Consider the following 20,560-nt stretch of genomic DNA (forward strand, 5'->3'; position numbering starts at 1 on the left):
TTACTCTTCAGACCTGCTGTACAGTCCTATCCTTGAATCTCCCTTCATAATCATCCTAGAAATTCTCTCCACTCTTCTCCCGTACTGCATCCTATTTCCTGGATGCCTCCTCTTTTCAGTTACCCCATCACTTTGATGGAGCCTGTGCCTTCTAGTAACTTCCTGATACAGTTCTTTTGAAGTAAATATTCTAACAATCTCATGTTTCATATTTTTAGCCTCTCCCACACTTGATAGCTGGGTAGGGTATAGAATGGTTTGGAAATAACTCTCCTTCAGGATTTTCAAGGTATTATTCCATTACTGATTACTTTCAAATGCTACCTATTTCTACTCCCTTCTTTGTGCTTTATTCCTGAAAGCTTTTTGATCTTCCCTTTATTTCTGCTGTCTGAAATTTCACCATGATGTATCTTGATGTGTTTTTTTTTTTCAGTCACCATGTTGAGCATTTACGAGCCCTTTCACTGTGGACATTCATATTTCTTGCTCAGTTATTCTTAAAATAATTTCTTCCATTTTGTAATTCTTTTTTTTTTTTTTTTTTTTTTTTGAGACAGATACTCACTGTCACCCAGGCTGGAGCATAGTGATGCAAACTTGGCTCACTGCAACCTCCGCCTCCTGGGTTCAAGCGATTTGCTGGGATTATAGGCGCACATCAACAGGCCCCGCTAATTTTTGTATTTTTAGTAGAGATGGGGTTTCACCATGTTGGCCAGGCTGGTCTTAAACTCCTGACCTCAGGTGATCCGCCCACCTCAACTTCCCAAAGTGCCGGGATTACAGGCGTGAGGCCACTGCACCCAGCCAATTCTTACTTTTCATATGTTGAATGTGCATGCAAGTGTGATCCTCTAGTTTTCTTATTTTCTCCTACTTTACAACTCTTTTGTCCTGCTCTGAGGGAGTTTTCTCAACTTTATCTTCCACCCTTCTAATAAGAATTTAATATCCTGAATTTCCATCTCTTCTATGAAATGTTTCATATTCTAAACTTCTAGGAGCTCTTGTTTTCTGGACACTGCTTTTTCACAGCATCTTTTCTGGTTTCAAAGATGCAGTATCTTTACTTCCCGAGGAATCAGTAACTTTTTATAAAAACTTGACTTCTGGAAGTATTTCTATTTCCCTCTTCTCTTTCATATTTGGGTTATCCTCAAATGTTTGGTGATCCTTAAACTCCTATTTAAGAGTAAGGGACTTAAAAGCTGCCTAGAAATTCTGTCTTAATGAGTAGACATACTGTAGGATTATCAATCAGGGCCCGTCTGTTATTAGCTGTACATTTTCCTTGATCTCATCAGTTTGCTGTCACAGAATGAAGCTTTCCATCTCACATCTAGGGGCAAGAACTTGTCAGCCAGTATTCTCAGAACTGGGAGGGAAAATGAGACTGGGAATAACTTTCAAATCTACATGTAGATTTTTATTTAATTCTCCTTGTTTTTCAGTATGATTGCCCTTAACCTCAACTGTGGCCAATATTCTCAAATACAGATCCTCAGGTTGAGAGTCGAAGAAGAAACTTGGATGAGGTAAAAGACCCTTTCCGGGCACCATAAGTGTTGCTTACTTATTACAGACTTTTAGACGGCACCTTTGGAGGTCCCTGCAGCCACCAATTCCTGAAGCATTCCAGGGCCCTGTAGCACCAGTTCTAGACTAATTCTGGGCCTTCTCCACTGACAGCAGAAGGGTCAGCTTTCTCTTATCTACAAACCAACGGATGTGGGTCTATTCCCAAGAACTCTGGAGCCATACACAGGTATAAAAAAAGTGACTACTTAAGCAATTCAGAGCTGGGTTTTCAGAAAAGCTTCCTGCACCACTAGTTCATCAGGATAATCAAAAACATTCATAGTTCAGAAAAGTTCATAGTTTTGCTGTCATTCCTCCTGACCCATACTACCTATACAGAAACCCCATTTTTCAGAGATGTAGATGAAACCTCTAGGTACCAGTGATAGTAGGGAACAACCCACTGTATTTTGCTTTAGCTGATTTGCCTCATCAGATAACTTGGACAGAGTTATTTTACCTGGACAGAGTTATCATACCTCCCTATTTTACCACATTCCCCAAAACCTCACTATTAACGTCTTTACTTGTTGCAGTTAAATGCTAAGTAATAACTGCACAGATGAAGGTGATACATGAATAATCAAGTTTGAAAAGCACAGGAGTAGGAAAACAAAAAACTGACAGCAGGAATAATGGAAGGCTGTGTACCCAAAGCCTGAAAGGACTCAATCAGTACTGCCCATCAGAATAAAAAGAAAGGCCAGTCTCGGTGGCTCATGCCTGTAATCACAGCACTTTGGGAGGCCACGGCAGGAGGACTGCTTGAGCCCAAGAGTTCGAGACCAGCTTACAAAGTGTGACCCTCCCCCAACATCTCTACAAAATAATAATAATAATAATAATAGAAAGAAAAAAATGGCTATGAGAGCCTGGGCAATACCTGTTGGAGTGAAGGGGAAAGACTTAGCTCCAGCAGAGAACTACTACATAATAAATCCTAAAAGCAGCCAGGCGCTGTGGCTCACACCTGTAATCCCAGCTCTTAGGGAGGCAGAGGCGGGAGGACAGCTTGAGCCCAGGAGTTTGAGACCTGTCTGGGCAATATAGCAAGACCCAGTTCTCCACAAAAAGGAAAAAACAAAAAGACAAAAAATAAATAAATAAATCCTAAAAGCTTAATATGTCCAAGTTAAGCCTATATTAACTGTGAGAATGGTTAAAATGTACATGTTATACTGAAACATGGTATCTTAAAATTCTAAAACTACTAGCTCCCAAGCTTCTGTTCTATTTCCTAACTCAAAAAAAAAAAAAAAAAAAATTTAAAAAAAACTGTATTACATATATAATTTTTCCTGTTTTTCTAATTCTTCTATTTTAGAAACATCCTTTACCAATATAAAACACAATATGCATTCAATTTAGGAATTCTTAAAAACTCTACATTTTATAGGAAAATAATATTTTCCTATACAAGCAGAGTATTCTCAAATGTTCCTAAATTTTAAGACAAGTATCTATTTAAAAACAAATATAAACATGTAGTCCACACAGTTAATTTTTATTATTTCCTGTTTTCCCACCAGCTCTAATATAAATTATAATGTCTCTTAAGCCATGGCTAAAATGCAGAATTTCAACTCAAAATTCAGCACACAACTACAAGCTCTTACCAGTTATCTTAACTAATTTTTACTTCTAAATACTAATAATTAGGAAAACACCATTATAACATAACTTTCTTGGTTTTCGAACTAAACTTAACAGAAAAAAAATCCAAACCATTTTTTTTTTTTTTTTTGGATAAAGGCATACGTCAATCAGTGTTAAGTAATTAACTCTTTCTTCAAGTACATTTATTTTGAATACCGGAAGATAATAAAATTGTTTCATTCTTATTTTAGCTCTGCACTACAAACTGAGGAGCCACAGTATTTGATCTGACTTACTTTAAAACTACCCATCTTTACTCTTAACATACCCTCACCACTTACCAAGACAGTATCACTAACTGGCCTTCCTCAGTTCAGTCTCCTCTCCAATCACGCTGTATCTGGCTGCTAATCATATTTCTTCATGTAATTCTGTTCAACGATCTTCAGCAGAATGCCTTACTTCCAATTTCTAATCCAAATTTCTTCAGATTCTTCCAACTTATGCCACAATCTTATTATTTATTATATTTGTTTAAAATAGACTCTACTTTAACCAAGGAAAACGTTTGCATTCCACAATTCTCATGTCTGTGCTTTTTTTCCTGAGCCGGAGTTTCACTCTGTTACCCACGCTGAGTGCAGTGGCACGAACTCAGCTTACTGCAACCTCTACCTCCCAGGTTCAAGTGATTCTCCTACCTTAGCCTCCTGAGTAGCTAGGATTGCAGGCACCCACCACCACACCAGGCTAACTTTTTAAAATATATTTTTAGTAGAAACGGGGTTTCACCATGTTGGCCAAGCTGGTCTCGAGCTCCCGACCTCAGGTGATCCACTTGCCTCAGCATCCCAAAATATCTGTGCTTTTTTAACATGCTCTTCCCACTAGCTGTTATTTCATTATTCCCTTTCCACCAACCTATACATGCCATTTCTTCAAAATCTAGGTAAAAGATTATTTGTCAAGAGGCATTATTAATCTTATTGCAGATCATTTTATTTTTGTCAGCTCAGTAATTTAAATGTGTCATGGTTAAGTACGCTTCAAGTTACATCTTAGATCATGAGCTCTCTGGAGTAAGCGACATATCATATGCTCTGTGTATATGCAACCCTACCCCTGGTGAAGCATTAGGTGAATTCTGTATGACAACTAACCCAGTTAAATAAAACATGTGAAAACTGGGGGAAAAACAACCAAACAAGATTTTTCTGAATACAAAAAAATCAAATCTCCCAAAACTAAATTCAAATATGACATTCACTTTTGTCAAAAAAAAAAAAGTTAACATAGAACACAGCCTTGAGTGTATTTTTTCTATATATATTAGTCTGTTCTAAAAACTATAATTAAGAATATTCTAATTGTTTTATGTTAGTGATTTTCTAAATCTAGCCCCCAAAAGCTGATATGTGTAAAGTCTCAATATTTTGGAGATAATAATCACATACTTTTTGCAATGCCTAATTTAACCAATTTGTTTTAGCCTTTTATACTTCACAATAAAAAAAGTTGGCAGGTGAGATTTTATTATTTCAAGAAAAATACTAAAATCCTTGGAGCAAGAATATATTAAACGAACTTATTACAAACTCCAAAAGATAAATATTTTCTTTTTCTTTTCTTTTATTTTATATTTTTAGAGACAGAGTTTCTCCATTTTGACTAAGCTGGTTTCAAAGCCCTGACTTCAGGTAATCTGCCCATCTTGGCCTCCAAAAGTGCTGGGATTACAGGCATGAGCCATCACACCCAGCCTAAAGTAAATATTTTCATTTATAAACTCAAAAGCATTCACAATCCAAATGTTAATGAGAAAGTCTTTTCATGTCCATTTCTGCACAATTTACATATTTATTCTTCACAACTAGGTATACTAGAATGTGAAGATATATTTTTTATTATGTACTTTTAACAACTTTATTATAATACACATTTCAGAAAAAATTCTTTATCCCCAAAGCACCAATTTAATATTGCTATACTACAATAAGGTTTCTACTGCTCAGTATTTATGAAAAATAATGCTACAACTATTAATTCCATTTGGAAAAAAAAACTTAAGCACTAAAAGTAAAAATCATAATCAACAATTTCATTTCAGTTTTCCATTTATAAAGTCTCTTACACGGGTTTTAACCATTTACACTTGTAAGCAACTGTTCATAAAGTAACATTCTAGTTATATTCTATTTTTTCGTTGAACAGGTAGATACCTACCTATAAAGAGAAGTACACCTATTTATTCCTACCTCTGAAATCACAATCAGAAATACCCAAATAATTTAATAAGCAACCTGAAATGCCTAATAGCTAACTGACATAATGCCTGGAAGCTATCATCAAGGAGGCTCCAAAAACCATCTATATAAGGAGGCAATCCACAACCTCCTCCACCTACTTCCTGGCTATATGCCTAGAGAATACTGTAATGACAGCAAGCCAGACAACTATGTTATCAGTGGAGACAATTCAAATCTCTGCATTCTAAACCAAATATCAAGTCATAAAACTAACTTCAAAGGATTACTATTAATGAACACTAAGAAGCACCTCTCTGATTTTATCACTGGGGGCAAAAAAAAAGAAGGGCCATAGTGCCAAATATCATTTGATTTACCTCCCAATTCATATAACAATGCCAAACAAGGACAGGAAAAAAGGCAGATTCAAGCATCAATTCTCACTACCCTTGGGAAGGAGGACAAACATGCCATAAGAAGTTCAAAAACAAAATCTCCTGTCTCTACAAAAAATAAAAATATTAAAAATACAAAAATCAGCCAGCCATGATGGTACACACCTGTAGTTCCAGGTACTCAAGAAGCTGAGGTGGGAGGATTGCTTGAGCCTGGGAAATGAAGATTGCAGCGAGACGAGATTGCACCACTGTACTCCAGCTAGGGTGACAGAGTGAGACCCTGTCTCAAAAAATAAAAAGGAAAAGAAAAAAAAAACAAGCAAAAGCTAATTTATGGTGATACAGGTTAGAACAGTGGTTACTTCTATAGGAAGAAATTAATAGGAGGGAGCACAGGCACCTTCGTCAGTGAAGAAAGAGATTCTACATCTGAATCTGGGTATTTCATTTAAAATAGACTCTAACCAGGGAAAATGCTTGCATTCCACAGTTCTCATGTCTCTACTTTTTTACATGTTCTTCTCCCTAGGTGTAATCCAGTATCTCCTAGTACCTAGGGAGAAGAGCATGTAAAAAACTGTAAGGTACCTGGATATATTTACATGTATAAATTCACTGAGTTGTACTTAAGACTTGTGCACTTCACTGTATGTAAGTTACACACCTAAATAAAATTATTAAAAACAAGTCACCAATAATGGCTAAATCTAAAAACCTTTTCTCCATTCTCATCCTTCTTTATCAATCTCCATCACACTGCTAATCACAGAACATCAATATTCTCTAAATGAAACCCTTTCCCTTTTGAAGATCCACAAGGCTTTGTTAGGATGTTTCTTCCAGCCTTTTCTGTAGTGTCATAAATTCTCCTAAATATTAATTCAATATTTGGAGATGGTGTCTTGCTCTGTCATCAATTTTTGTTTCTTTTTTTTTTGGAGATGGTGTCTTGCTCTGTCACCAAGGCCGGTGTGCAGTGGCATGATCTAGGCTCACTGCAATGTCCGACTCCCAGATTCAAGTGATTCTCCTACCTCAGCCTCCCGAATAGCTGGGATTACAGGTGTGTACCACCATGCCCAGCTAATTTTTGTATTTGTATTTTTAGTAAGTAGAGACGGGCTTTCTCTGTGTTGGCCAGGCTGATCTCGAACTCCTGACCTCAGGTGATCTGCCCACCTCGGCCTCCCATAGTGCTGGAATTACAGGCGTGAGCCACCACACCTAAGTAATTCAATATTTATCAAGTGCTCATGTATGAGACATGATTTAGGCACTCCAGTACAAATTCCCAATCAGTATCTCTCTCTCTCTCTCTCTCTCTCTCTCTCACACACACACACACATACACACACAAACACACACACACACCTCAAACCACATTCCCTAAACTGGATTCAAGCCACTATATTACCTGGTTTCAAATTACATGTGCTGTTTTAATTCCGATCACTTCTTTAAAGGAATATTCTTCTCAAGCATTTTGTTCTCAACCATCTTTTATGGTTCAGTTCAATTTTTATACTATTCTTTCTGTATATCCCATAGGACTATCTATAACTGCACTGTCCAATACAGTAACTAACTATATGTGGCTACTGAATACCTGAAGTCTGACTAGTCTGAACTGAGATGTGATTTAAGTATGTAATACCAACATATTTTGAAGACCTCACACAGTTAAAAAAAGAAAAAAATGTAAAATAGTTCAATCATGTGTATATACGTTGAAATAATATTTTAGATATGCTGGGTTAAATAAAATACATTAATAAAATTTCACCTAGTTATTTTATTTTTGATGTGGCTATAGCAAATCTAAAATTGCATTTGTGGCTCAACATATTTCTGTTGAGCAGTGCTGACCTACACAATCTACTTATAAATGCCCACAAATTATCTTTTTCTTCTTCTTCTTAAACTGATAAATACAAATTGTCTATATTTATGGTGTGTAACATGATATTCTGAAATTCATATAAATTATGCAATGGTTAAACTTAGCTAATTAACATATGCATTACCTTACAGTTATATTTTGTGATGCAAACACTTAAAATATACTCTCCTAGCAATTTTCACATATATAATATTAACTATAGTCACTACGTCCCACAAATTATCTCTTAACATATGTCATCTTCCCAATGAGTGCCAGAATTCAACATTAAGCTTTTTTCTTTTATGAATTAAATATTATATTAAGAATTACTAACAGTAACTAAGTTTTAAGTGCTCATCAAATTTTAATATCCCTTTAAGATTTTTAACAAGCTTAAGGCATTTCAAACTGTAAAAATATTTTAAAAGTTTTCAGATAGCTATCAATTGAATATGTTATATGTCATCTGTATTTTACTTATATCCAATTCTAAGTCAAATGCCCAACCAGCATGGAAAGATAGCATGACTAAACCTGTAGCAATTCAAATCCCATAAAGTATCAGTTCTGACTGAGTCTGATTTTCTTCATCTTTATCACTCAGTAAAGAAAAGGGCAGCATCCATTTTGGTCGGTATCACTGTACCAATGTCCAGCAGCCAAAACAAAGAGCCTTTATATAGTAGTCCAAATAGATAATGTGAGCAATATGACACCACTTGAAACAAGGGTAGGGAGAAAAGTGTTTTTATAATGCTAAGCTTTAAAACTAGGAGATGAAACAAATTGTGTAACAAGGCAAAAGGATATATATGTAAGAAGGATAAGAAGGTAAAACAGAAAGGTCTCCTCTCTAGACCTTTCTCAAGATATACCTAGGTTATAACTTGGCTGTTCCACTATTAAGTGGATGTGTTTCGTCACATGTAAAGTGGGAATATAGACATCACAGAATTATTAATAGAATATAGTAGATGCTTAATTAATGACAATGTCATTTGTCAAATACTAACAATTATATAATGGTAATAAGATTATGGGTGACTTCCCCTCCTTCATTTTCCAAATTGCTATAAATATTTTTTAAGCATACATGAAAAACTTACAATATTTCATGCTAGCAACCCTCCTCAAGTGAACTTAAAATTACTTTTATTAGTCGTCTTTGACAAATTTGCTTATAAGCTTCAAATCTGTGTTTGTGCTAGGAGGTAAGTGGTATAAAGAAAATTAAAGAGGGGAAACTGGTAACTTTAACACCATACCAGCACAGACATATACAAAGCAAAGCAAAGTGTGGAGAGGAAAACAGCAAAAGGAAAGCTGTTCGGGAAATTTCCAACTCAAGACTATCCAATGAAAAGACCAAATTCCACCCTCCTCAATCTAGCTACCCACTAGCCCCTCCTCATTCTCACCTTGGGTTTATGTGCACATTACTAACACGCATAGCCACTCACCTTCTTCTCCCTACTAATGGTCACCACCACATGGCCTCATGGTCAAAAACTGAAAGACGAGTCAAAAAATTCAGGATGTTGTAACAAAGACAAACCAACACACTGGTTGGGAAATAACTTCATTAAAATGTACTCATTCCCAAGTGCATCTACTCATCTGCTGACAGTGTTGGAAATGCATTCCTGAAATATTTAACCTGGTTATAAGATTCTGCTGCTAAAATCAGAGAAGGCACACTTTGATGCCTACCTCTCACTTGTCTTTATAGATAGGGCGTAAAAATGGACATTAGCAAAAGTATATAACTCCAAATCACTCACAGGTGAAAATTTCAAGTTAATGTGGAAAGAGTAATTAAACAATGGTAATAACTATTATTACTCTAACAGCTAACACTTATTTTACTTAGCATTGTGTGCCAGAAGGCTAAGGACTTTACATGAATTATGTAATATAAACCCTAAACTTCTATGAAGATGTAATTATTAATTCCACTTGCCTAGTGCTCACAGTTAAATTTGAACCCTGCCAATTTTACTTCAAGACTTAGACTTTTAAACCTTATTACATCCTGCCTCTTTATATATGCATAATTACAATTGCAATTGTGATTCTATGTGTCTGTGTGTGTAAAGTATTTAGTGAGTCAGTAGCAAACAAAAGGCAATTAATTCCAACTCAGTGAAGGCTTTTACCCACCTTCACAAACCAACAATAAATTGGGCATCACCCTCTCTTCCCCAATAAATAGTGCTCTGAAAATACCAGTTATACAGTCATACATCATTTAAGGATGGATGTATATTCTGAGACATGCATTCTTTGGCAATTTGGTCATTGTGTAAACATCACAAAGCGTACTCAAACAAACCTAGGTGGTAGAGACTACTTACACACCTAGGCTATATGGTATAGCCTATTGTTCCTAGGCTACAACATGCTCCTGTAAAGCATGTTATTATACTGAATACCATACACAATTGTAACATAACTGTTAAGCATTTGTGTATCTAAATATAGAACATAAAATACAGGGCCGAGTGCAGTGGCTCAAGCCTGTAATCCCAGCACTTTGGGAGGCCGAGGCGGGTGGATCACGGGGTCAAGAGATCGAGACCATCCTGGTCAACATGGTGAAACCCCGTCTCTACTAAAAATACAAAAAAATCAGCTGGGCATGGTGGTGCGTGCCTGTAATCCCAGCTACTCAGGAGGCTGAGGCAGGAGAATTGCCTGAACCCAGGAGGCAGAGATTGCGGTGAGCCGAGATCGCGCCATTGCACTCCAGCCTGGGTAACAAGAGCGAAACCCCGTCTCAAAAAAAAAAAAAAAAAAAACCCATAAAATACAGAAAAGTACAGTATTATAATCTTATGGGACCACCATCATAAATGCAGTCCACTGTTGACCAAAAAATAGCATTATGCTGAGCATGACTGTCCTTAACATCTTTCTCAAGAAACTGATGAAAAAGATACTTGTAAGTAAAATATTAATCTTTTCAAAAAATTAAATAATTGATAGACTACAGGTAAATATGCTTTGTAAACTGTAAAGAATTTTAATCTTAACACTTTATTAGATATTTTTTATTTTCAATTGTCTATTTGGCTCATGACACATTTATGTTTCTAGAGTTTGTACAAAGTGTTTTTTGTTTGTTTGTTTGTTTTTTGAGACAGGTTCTCACTCTGTCACCCAGGCTAGAGTGCAGTGGCACAGTATCTCGGCTCACTGAAGCCTTTGCCTCCCAGGTTCAAGCAATTTTCCTGCCTCAGCCTCCCAAGTAGCTGGGACTACTAGTGTGCACCACCACACCTGGCTAATTTTTGTATTTTTGGTAGAGATGGGGTTTCACCATGTTGGCCAGGCTGGTTTCAAACTCCTAACCTCAAGTGATCCACCCATCTCGGCCTCCCAAAGTGCTCGGATTACAGATGTGAGCCAACACGCCCTTCCTGTACAAAGTCTTTTAAAAGCTGTATTTTCAACTTAAAATAAGATACACATACCAAAAGGCCAACACATAAAATCTGCATTTATCACTCTAACCCAACTTCAATTCTACCAAAATCTAGGCTACCAGAATTAGGTTCCAAGGAACAAATCACTTATCTTTATTTTTACTTACAAGAACCCAGTTCCAAAGACTCCAAACAAAATGGGAAGGCTACAGCTAGCAGATAGGAGGGGTAGGGCCAAGATTAGTAGGAGAGTGGAAAGAAAATCTCTCAGAAATGCAAACCATAATCCAGTCTCACTTTCCCCCAACCAAGAGATATGTGTACTGCTGCTGCTTCTGCCCAGGCAGGCTCCTCCGCCTATTCCTCTTGAAATCCTGTTTTTCCCCTCCTGGAAAGTTATTTTCACAGGACTTTCTGTTTTTCTTCCTAACATCTCTCAACTGTCAAAGAATTTCTTACCTTGAAATTAAAAGAATAAAAATATACTAACTCTCCATAATCACATGAGACTTCTCAGGAAGTTTAAAAAGGACAGCAACTCCTGACTGGCATGGTGCCTCACTCCTGCAATCCCATCACTTTGGGAAGCTGAGGCAGGCAGGTCACCTGAGGTCAGGAGTTCAGGACCAGCCTGGTCAACATGGTGAAATCCCATAATACAAAAATTAGCCAGGTGTGGTGGTGGGCACCTGCAATCCCAGCTACTTGGGAGGCTGAAGCAGGAGAATCGCTTGATCCTGGGAGGTGGAGGCTACAGTGAGCTGAGACTGTGCCACTGCACCCCAGTCTAGGTGACAGAGCGAGACTCTGTTGTCCTCCTGGCCCCCACCAAAAAAAAAAAAGAAAGAAAAAAAAAAGGATAGTAACTCCATGGTTCAACTTGGCAGATCTGCAAAAAAATAAAAATTAGAATGCAGAAACTAAGGCCTTAGAGATAAGAAAATACCTTTTTCATGGAAACTTCCTCTCCCTGAAGAAATAACGTAATTTAGTGTTCTACTACCTCTGGGTCTCCTGTGATCTTCAAGTTTGTTTTTTAAGGGGAAGAGGAGAAATCTTTCAGCCAACCAGCAGGGTGAGCTAGTGCTAGCATCAGTTCCATGATTCTCAAATCTCCCAAAACTCAATGGTTTAAATGGCTTGCACTATTAACAGCAGCTGTATATTTCCCTCTAATAAACCTTAATCAAAAACACCACTTCTAGAACTACTTCAGTCAATGTTATACCTTACAACTTTAACATTTACAGATTTTCCATTTACAAAACAGACATTCTCTCTACCAGAAAGATTAATAACAAATAAATGTAAATACGAAGTTCATCTGAATACGTATCCATAGTATTACAGTTTCCACTCTTCATTCTCTTGTTTTATTTTACAAGGCTGCTAATGTAAAACATTTAGAACATGCTTTTAAAAAACAGCAAAAACCAGTGCTCTATAAAATCAGGGCTAGATAACTCAACATGCCAATTTCTACATTTGCTGCAAGCTACAATCATCTTAAGACCTGACTGAAAAGCCTTTCCACAAGAATAGGATTCACTTTTCCTTCCAGAATCACATCCTAAGAAAATGGCCTAAATAACCCTAAAGAACAGTATTTAGGATGACAGAATAAATGGACCTGACCCTTCTCTAGATTGGAGATATACCACCACTTCTATTTTCCTTGAAACTTCCTTTTCCCCTCCTGCTACTCATTAACAGTCTAAATTCAACCAAGACACTCACTCTTATAACTTGAATGACAAATTAAAACTGGAAAATGTTTAAGGTTGGCAGGTGACAGACTACTTTATAACTACATATAACCTGAAAGTGACTGTAATTATCACCAAATGAAAATATGTCTACTCACACGCTGAAAATTATAAAATAGCTTATCAATTTACAAAAATCAACTTAAAAGCACCTTAAATGACCAATAAAAACTTTTAAAACCTTAAAACAATTTAACTTTTTGCTAAGTTTGACATTCAAAGAAGTTAAAGATCACTATAGGGTCCCATCATAAATGACTGTCACTACTTGTTGAATTTCCTGAAAGACCTTACAGATACCACTCAGTAGAAGTAGTGGTCTTAAAAAGTTGTTTTAAACAAAAGAACATTCTGAGTGGCACATCCATTTATCCAACCAAAACACTAATACAAAATGAAAGGCACCATTATTTTCAGCATTGATCTCATTTCCTTTTTAATGTAATAACTGGCAATAACAGCAGTTATTTCAAACTTTCCAAAAAAATTATCAAGTACCTGGTGGTTGTTCTTTAATTTTTCAATTTCTGGTTCAAGATTGCTTTTGGAAAACCTTAAAATTCAAAAGCAACAATGCTCTCAAACTATCTGATATTTCTGTACTTTGTACCTGATTTTGTTTCAGTGGAAGTAACTTTAAAAACTAAGTTACCATATAATATGAAAATTGTTTGAGACAGAGCCTTGCTCTGTCGCCAGGCCGGAGTGCAGTGGCACAATCTCAGCTCACTGCAACCTCCGTCTACCAGGTTCAAGCAATTCTCCTGCCTCAGCCTCCCAAGGAGCTGGGACTACAGGGGCACGCCACCACACCCAGCTAACTTTTAATTTTTTTTTTGTTGGGGGGGTGTTCCACCATGTTGGCCAGGATGGCCTCAATCTCATGACCTCATGATCCGCCTGCCTTGGCCTCCCAAAGTGCTGGGATTACAGGCTGGAGCCACCGCACACAGCCAATATGAAAGTTTTTAACTTACTGCCACAGTTCTCAGGAATCTAATAATATTTAATTAATAAGTATGCTCAATAACATTCCCTTGTTTTTTTAACCATTATTAGTTGTAGATATTCATCTCGTCCCAGCAATATGACAAAAATAGCAATGGATAGAAGCTGAAAGGCAATTTTCCACTATGCCACTAACTTAATCCTCTGGTCCTCAATGTATGGTAAAAGAGGAGGCTAAGAGCAGTTGTTCTTTGATACTCCTTCCACTGTAAAACTGTATCATCCAGGAATACATTTTGCTAATGTTAATGCATCTCCTAATCATTAATACAAGACTGTTCTGTATTAGAAGAAAAGCTAAAAAAGAGAGAGTATATATCTGAAAAGAAACAAGAAAATGAAAGTTTTAAGTAATGTTGAAAAACCCAAATTTCAATTTTACACAGAGATCTAAACAGTCATCTAACGTGTTTAAATATCCCTTCAATCAAGGAATTCTGTTAATGGCCAACACAAAACTTTAGATGTTTCAAAAATATGTACTTCATTAGTTAATACCCACCACAAAATATAATTGCAGTATAACTTTAATTTGTTCAAAATTCTAAGACTTTTACAAGCAATACATACCACCGCATTAATACTAATCAAGCTTTATGTTTAACCAATTAAAATGTCTAAGCTAGATTATAACCTTGTTATAAAAACCTTGTGATAACCACTAATTTTTTCTTAGCAAACCTACCAAAATGCAGTATTACTGTCATCAAGTTCCCCAGATACTTACACATGTCACTGAAGGCAGAGAGCCAGGTTTCCTTTATTTGAGGAACTTTAGCTGTCTATTTTTTGAAATGTTTTCCTTCTTATGGCACCAAAAAATGTTTATAACTAAAGCAAACTACTGCAGGGAGGGAATACACAATTAAAGCAAATCTACCATCCAGATGCAACAAGCGTGGAATTAGTCAGGACTGAACAGGATAGATGGTGGTGTTTTGACATTTCTGTTGAAATTATTAACAAGACAGGACCATCATTCGCCCCCAATTATGTTTATCCACTCGTTGAGTCTGGTGATCACACAGAATCTGAAGTCTAAATAGAAGTTTTATAACAACTATATTCAGGTCAATATCACTTATACAGTTCAAGAAAACTTTTCCACTAATGTTGCTACACCATAGATGGATCCCAACAAGAGTCGTCTGTAGAAGTCTTGTAACAAGAAACCTTTAGCTCCACCACCTAAGTTTCCAATCACTGAGAAGAGTCTGGGACAACTCATCTTCAGGTTCACGGGAGAAGCGGAGCACACCTGCTTTCCTCTGGCAGAGTAAGCTCCCCGGGCCACGAAGGCCAGGGAATCAGACCTGGAGAGGCAAGAAGCTTTAGCTGGACACCCAACAGGCCACCCTGGCCACCCAAACACTTCGAGCGATTTACCTCTTGCTGTGACTCCCCAGGCACCTAGCCGCATCCGATCTTGCAGGACTGGGCTGGGAAGGGCTATGCGGTCCTGTCCCAAGTAAGGGGAGGGGTGTGTACAGTTCATGCCAGAGCTGGCGCTTCTGGCCACAGCGAGCAGCCTCCACGAGAGGGGCTGGGGACTGCTCTCGGCCCGCCCCGTTACTCGGTGCATTGCAATGGCGACCGCCAGGCTCCCCAAGCCGCCTGATCTCGGCCCCTTCCCCCTCCTGCTCACTGGCTGCTCGGCTTCATGTGACTAAACAAAACCCCCAAGTCTAGCGCCCAGCTCGGCCCCTTTGTGTCCGCTACCGGATCCTCCGACGCCGCAGCGGAAAGCACCCCCCCATCTCCGCGCCGGGTCCCGCCCCGCGGCGGCGGCCGCCGCTCACCTCAAGCTCCGCGGCCCCCCGCGGCCGCCGCGGCCGCCGCCTCCCCGAACCCGGGGCCCGGGCTCCTTGTGTGGCACCAACTCCGCCTCCTCGGCCGCCGCCGCCATCTTAGCCTGTGCGGCAAAACGCGTCCTTTTGGATGGCTGGGACCCAGCCTCGGGCGTCGCTCCCCGGGCCCGAGCGCCGGAGGCCGGGTCCCCCAAGTTCTTCCGCCACCCTCAGTCCCGCCGCGGCCACAGCCCAGAGGCCCGAAACCCACTCGGGTCCCAGCGAATCTGACCAAATAACCCCTGAAACTCACAGTTTGGTGCCGTGTGCGTCAAACCGGGGCGACGTTGGGCGCGCGCGGCGTCCCCGCGTCACACGCCGCTCTGCACGCGCCTCGGCTCCCGCGCCCCCTCCGCTCCCCGCTCCGCGCCGCCAGCCCCGGTTCCCACGGCGCAGGCGCGCTGCTTTCCCGCCTCTGCCGGGCTGCGGGCCGCGGGGGCGGCCGACGAGGAGCTCCCGGGAAGCTTCGCGCTGCTGGAGCGTCCGGGCCAGTTAGACAAATGGGGCAGCGGAAACGGTGCACCGCTGTGCTCGGGTGCCAGCAACCCAGCAAGGTCACCTCCCCCAGCACTGACCTGATCACCCCAGGGAGGCTCCCGCCCCGAAGTAGGCACGCTCCAAATATGGTGGTGCCCAAATGCTGCGAGACCCAAGCACTAGGCAGGCCTGGGCCCTTTAAGGTGGAACAGGCCCAGGTTTGAGCTCCGCCGTCACGAGCATGCAAAAATCTGTTATTTTTCTCCTGTTGAGGAAAACAGCCCAAGAATGCAACGTTTGCCAATCACAACTGGAGTGATGGCAGAGGGAAGGTTTTGGGACCTTCAGGGGGCAGATCGTTGGGAGTTGCTTGTTGGCCACGCAAAGCATCAAGTGTGACATCTCAGTGACCCGGACAGCCTACCCTAGAAGGTGGCCGAGGTCTGCTCCAGCTGGACTGTCTGAGGACACTCTCCCTGGGCTACTGAGAGTGTCATGGGTCTCCGGATTAAGGTTATGTAAGAAGCACCTGAGATGCCGGTTAACCTTTCAGAGAATCGGTAGGTCCGGAGAGGGTTCTGGAAATTTCCACTTGTAACAAGTGGATCACAACACAGGATCTTGAGGGCAGAGAAACACTGATTGGGACTGTTCTTTCGCTTTTCGCCTGAGCCAACAAGAAACTGCTAACATGTTTAAGATGAGCCAAAAGTTCTCGAGGAATCTACTGGTCCCGCCTTAATAGATTATTTGGCTTCTCTGAACCTCTGTTTACTCATTTAAAAATAAAAACGTTTTCCACAGTAATACAGCTGTCATTACTGTGCCCCTCCAAACCCTCAAGATGTTATTGGCAGTCAGAATATACCAAAACTGCATTTATTTGACAAGAATAAGAATCATTCTCTTGCCTATAGAATGGTGCCTTCAGCAACAACAAACATGGATTCCAAACAACAAATATTTGACTAAATACATTAATTGCTTCATTTCTTAATAATAATAGCTAACACTTTTGAGTGCTTACTGTGTACCAGGCATTATTATAACTTGTTCGATTTCGTTATAACCCAATGAAACAAAAAAGTTAGGTGATTTTCTCAAAGTCACACAGTTCTTTGGGCTCCTTTAAAATACAAATCTTCCATCTTCATTTACACAAATGTATAAACAATAAAATATAATTATATATTTGCAGTCAATGGGGGAGGGGTGCCCTTTGCATCATTTCATTTGCAGAATCCATTAAAACTGGACATTCTCAGTTTGCTATTGGACTTATAACAAAAATATTTTGCACTATGGATATTCTCACATTATATCACTGTAAAAGCAGTTACTAACAAAATAACTCTGTCATAAATGGACACCACTGACTAACGTGCAGACAAATCACACACGCAAATAGAACCACTCAGATCTCAGCCATGATTAGGAACTTGTCTAACCAATGAAGCTGTTTTTTATATTAGAACTCAACAACTGAAGTGTAATACTATAGAAATCATAACAGCAGTAGAAGTAATCATACAAATTATAATAGTAGAAATAGTAATAGCTGATGAAATGCTGTATAAACAAAATGGATCTCAAAATCTGTCTATGAATGGGAGAAAATATAATGACAGAAAGCTTGAATGAGGTAATGCAAGAAATAAAAATAAAATACAGGCAACTGGAAAAATCCAAAGACCAGTTTTTTGTGGCTCAATGCCAAAATATTTAAGGAAATCGCGATTGAGAATGAAAGTCACGATGTGGAAAACAGTTTGGCTCCGGGAGAAAATTCATAACACACTGTGAATAAAATGATGCTCTGATGTATACACCTGGTGAATCTTTTAAAGAAAGAAAAAGCAAGATGCAGCTACTGGTTTTCGTTGTGGTGGTTTTTAAACTTTTGTTTCAGGTTCAGGAGTACATATGCAGGTTTGTTGTATAGGTAAACTCATGTCACAGCAGTTTTGTACAGATAATCTCATGACCCAGGTACTTAACCTAGTACCCAGTAGCTCCTTTTTTCTGATCCTCTTCCTCCTCCCACCTCCCACCCTCAGGTGGGCCCTACTGTGTGTTGTTTCCCACTTGTTTCCCTGTGTTCTCATCATTTAGCTCCCACTTATAAGTGAGAACATGCAGTATTTGGTTTTCTATCCTTGCATTACTTTGTTGAGGATAATGGCCACCAGCTCCATCCATGTTCCTGCAAAAGATGTGATCTCATTCTTTTTATGGCTGCATAGTATTCCATGGTGTATATTACCATATTTTCTTTGTCCAGTCTACCAATGATGGGCATTTAGGTTCATTCCAAGTCTTGGCTCTTGTGAGGGGGTGTTTCAAGGAGCATATACATACATGTGTCTTTATGATAGAATGATTTATATTCCTTTGGGTATATACTCAGTAAAAGGATTGCTGGGTTGAATGGTAGTTCTGTTTTCAGCTCTTTGAGGAATTGCCACACTGCTTTCCACAACAGTTGAACCAATTTACACTCCCACCAACAGTGTATTAGTGTTCTCTTTCTCTGCAACCTCACCATCTGTTATTTTTTGACTTTTTAATAATGTGGCTACTGTTAATATGTTAAAATCTGACCATATTAACACAGTATATTAATCCATTAGTTACTGCCAGTGAATGGAATTACCTGATGAAAAACAAAAAGAAAGTTGTGGTCTCAAATGACTGGCTCAAAAAGAAAATGCAATTCAATGTTGGATAAAAACAAACAATTTTCCTCATCCAATGCTTCTTAATTCCAAGCAAAAAGAAAAAACTGAAACTATAGTCTACTAGCAATAAAGTCAAATCAAGTTTGGATTTGGCTCAGTATCCCACTAGTTCTGGATCAAGCTCTTAATACCAAAACCGTAAAGCAAGTCACTCTTGTGGAACTGCAGATAGTTCAGTATGTCTGTTCATTGGAGTCAGGGTAGGGAGGATGTGTGGAGTAGAAACAGAGACGATGTAAACAGAAACCAAGTGTTGTGTTTATTTTTGTCCCACACTGACCTGAGCACAGAGCCTTACACATCGCAGGTATGCAATAAATAATTTCATTCAGTTCAACCAACATTCATTCATTGATTGTTTACTCTATGCAAGGCACTGTATTAGGCACTGTCAGAAAAAAAATGAGTAACACAGTTCCTTGAAGCTATTCAATAAATACTGTTGAATGAATGTAGTGCTTTTATAGTTCAAGGAAAGAGCTAGACAAAAAGGTACAATCAATTCTCGATTCACCAGGGAATGGAGGAGATAAGGAAATAGATAAATCTCCAAATCTCAGTTAAATCTCAGTTAAAGCAAAGGCTTGTAAAATTACTACAAAATAGATTTAGCATACACATATTTAATAAAAATTACATCTAATATTCAGGAACATATTTGCTATTCTATTCATCAGCATATCATTATGCACGCCCCTTGGAGGATGTGAAGGTAAATAGAACACACTCAACTCTCAAGTATTTTATGGTAGAACAGATCAAAAGTCATGTGTTCACTTTCATGTGCAACTTGCATGTTAAAGTTGACAAAGAGAGAGATGAGCTTATTGTTCAACTGGCGCCCTACCTAGTGATGATAATGCTGTGGTATCATTTTCCTCCAGAGTTTGGATCTTAGCTTTGCAGGTTGAGAATCGGTTGAACCAGAGTTGGTTAGGCTCAGATAGATGAAATGTGTAAGAAACTAATGAGTAAATCAAATGCTGATATATTAATTTACAGTAAAATTTTTGACTGCCAAGCATAATGGAATATTCAAGCAGACTGGTCAGCACATTCCTTCTCTGCAGAGAAGGGTGCTAGGAACACCAATTTACTTGCTTGATGAGCATAGAATTAGATGAATATGATCACAGAAGATGGTATCATGAAACTTTGATAGCAAACTGCACTCTGCCATGATGATGTATCTGTCAAGGTAACTTGGACTGTTTAGTCTACTTTCACCAGGATAATAACTCTTATTTTCTTTAAGATTTATAACATACAAACCACAAAAAGATAAAGTATATATAATCCATATTGCATCAGTTCTATGACACTTTTTTTTTAAATGTAACGTTTCAATCAAATTGTGTCTCCCAATCATAATTTGCTATTAGCAGTTTTTTCGTTCATAGGGGTTCAAAAAATAATGGCACACCTTTTAGTGGTATCTTAGAACCTAATGGAAGACGATAATTGCATGACATTTTTTAAAACTCCCTTTCCTCTGTTTTGGTAAATTGACTTTCCTAAACATAGTAGTTGCCCCACTACATCATTATTTAGACAGTCTAAGTTCAAAAACTATGTCAAGCTTTATTTTCCTCAATT

At 38.7% G+C, this 20,560-nt stretch overlaps 1 long non-coding RNA gene across 1 annotated transcript; it reads right to left on the reverse strand.

The window, feature by feature from the left end:
• Positions 1-518: 518 nt before the first annotated feature.
• LOC141580351 (uncharacterized) lies at positions 519-16,088 on the reverse strand. Its single transcript, XR_012512596.1, has 2 exons — positions 16,003-16,088; positions 519-15,215 (listed from the first exon to the last, which is right to left on the reverse strand). It is a non-coding gene; the product is annotated as an uncharacterized LOC141580351 (long non-coding RNA).
• Between the last annotated feature and the right edge of the window lie 4,472 nt (positions 16,089-20,560).

Source organism: Saimiri boliviensis, chromosome 11 (assembly GCF_048565385.1).
Source record: "Saimiri boliviensis isolate mSaiBol1 chromosome 11, mSaiBol1.pri, whole genome shotgun sequence".
NCBI classification, from domain to species: Eukaryota; Metazoa; Chordata; class Mammalia; order Primates; family Cebidae; genus Saimiri; species Saimiri boliviensis.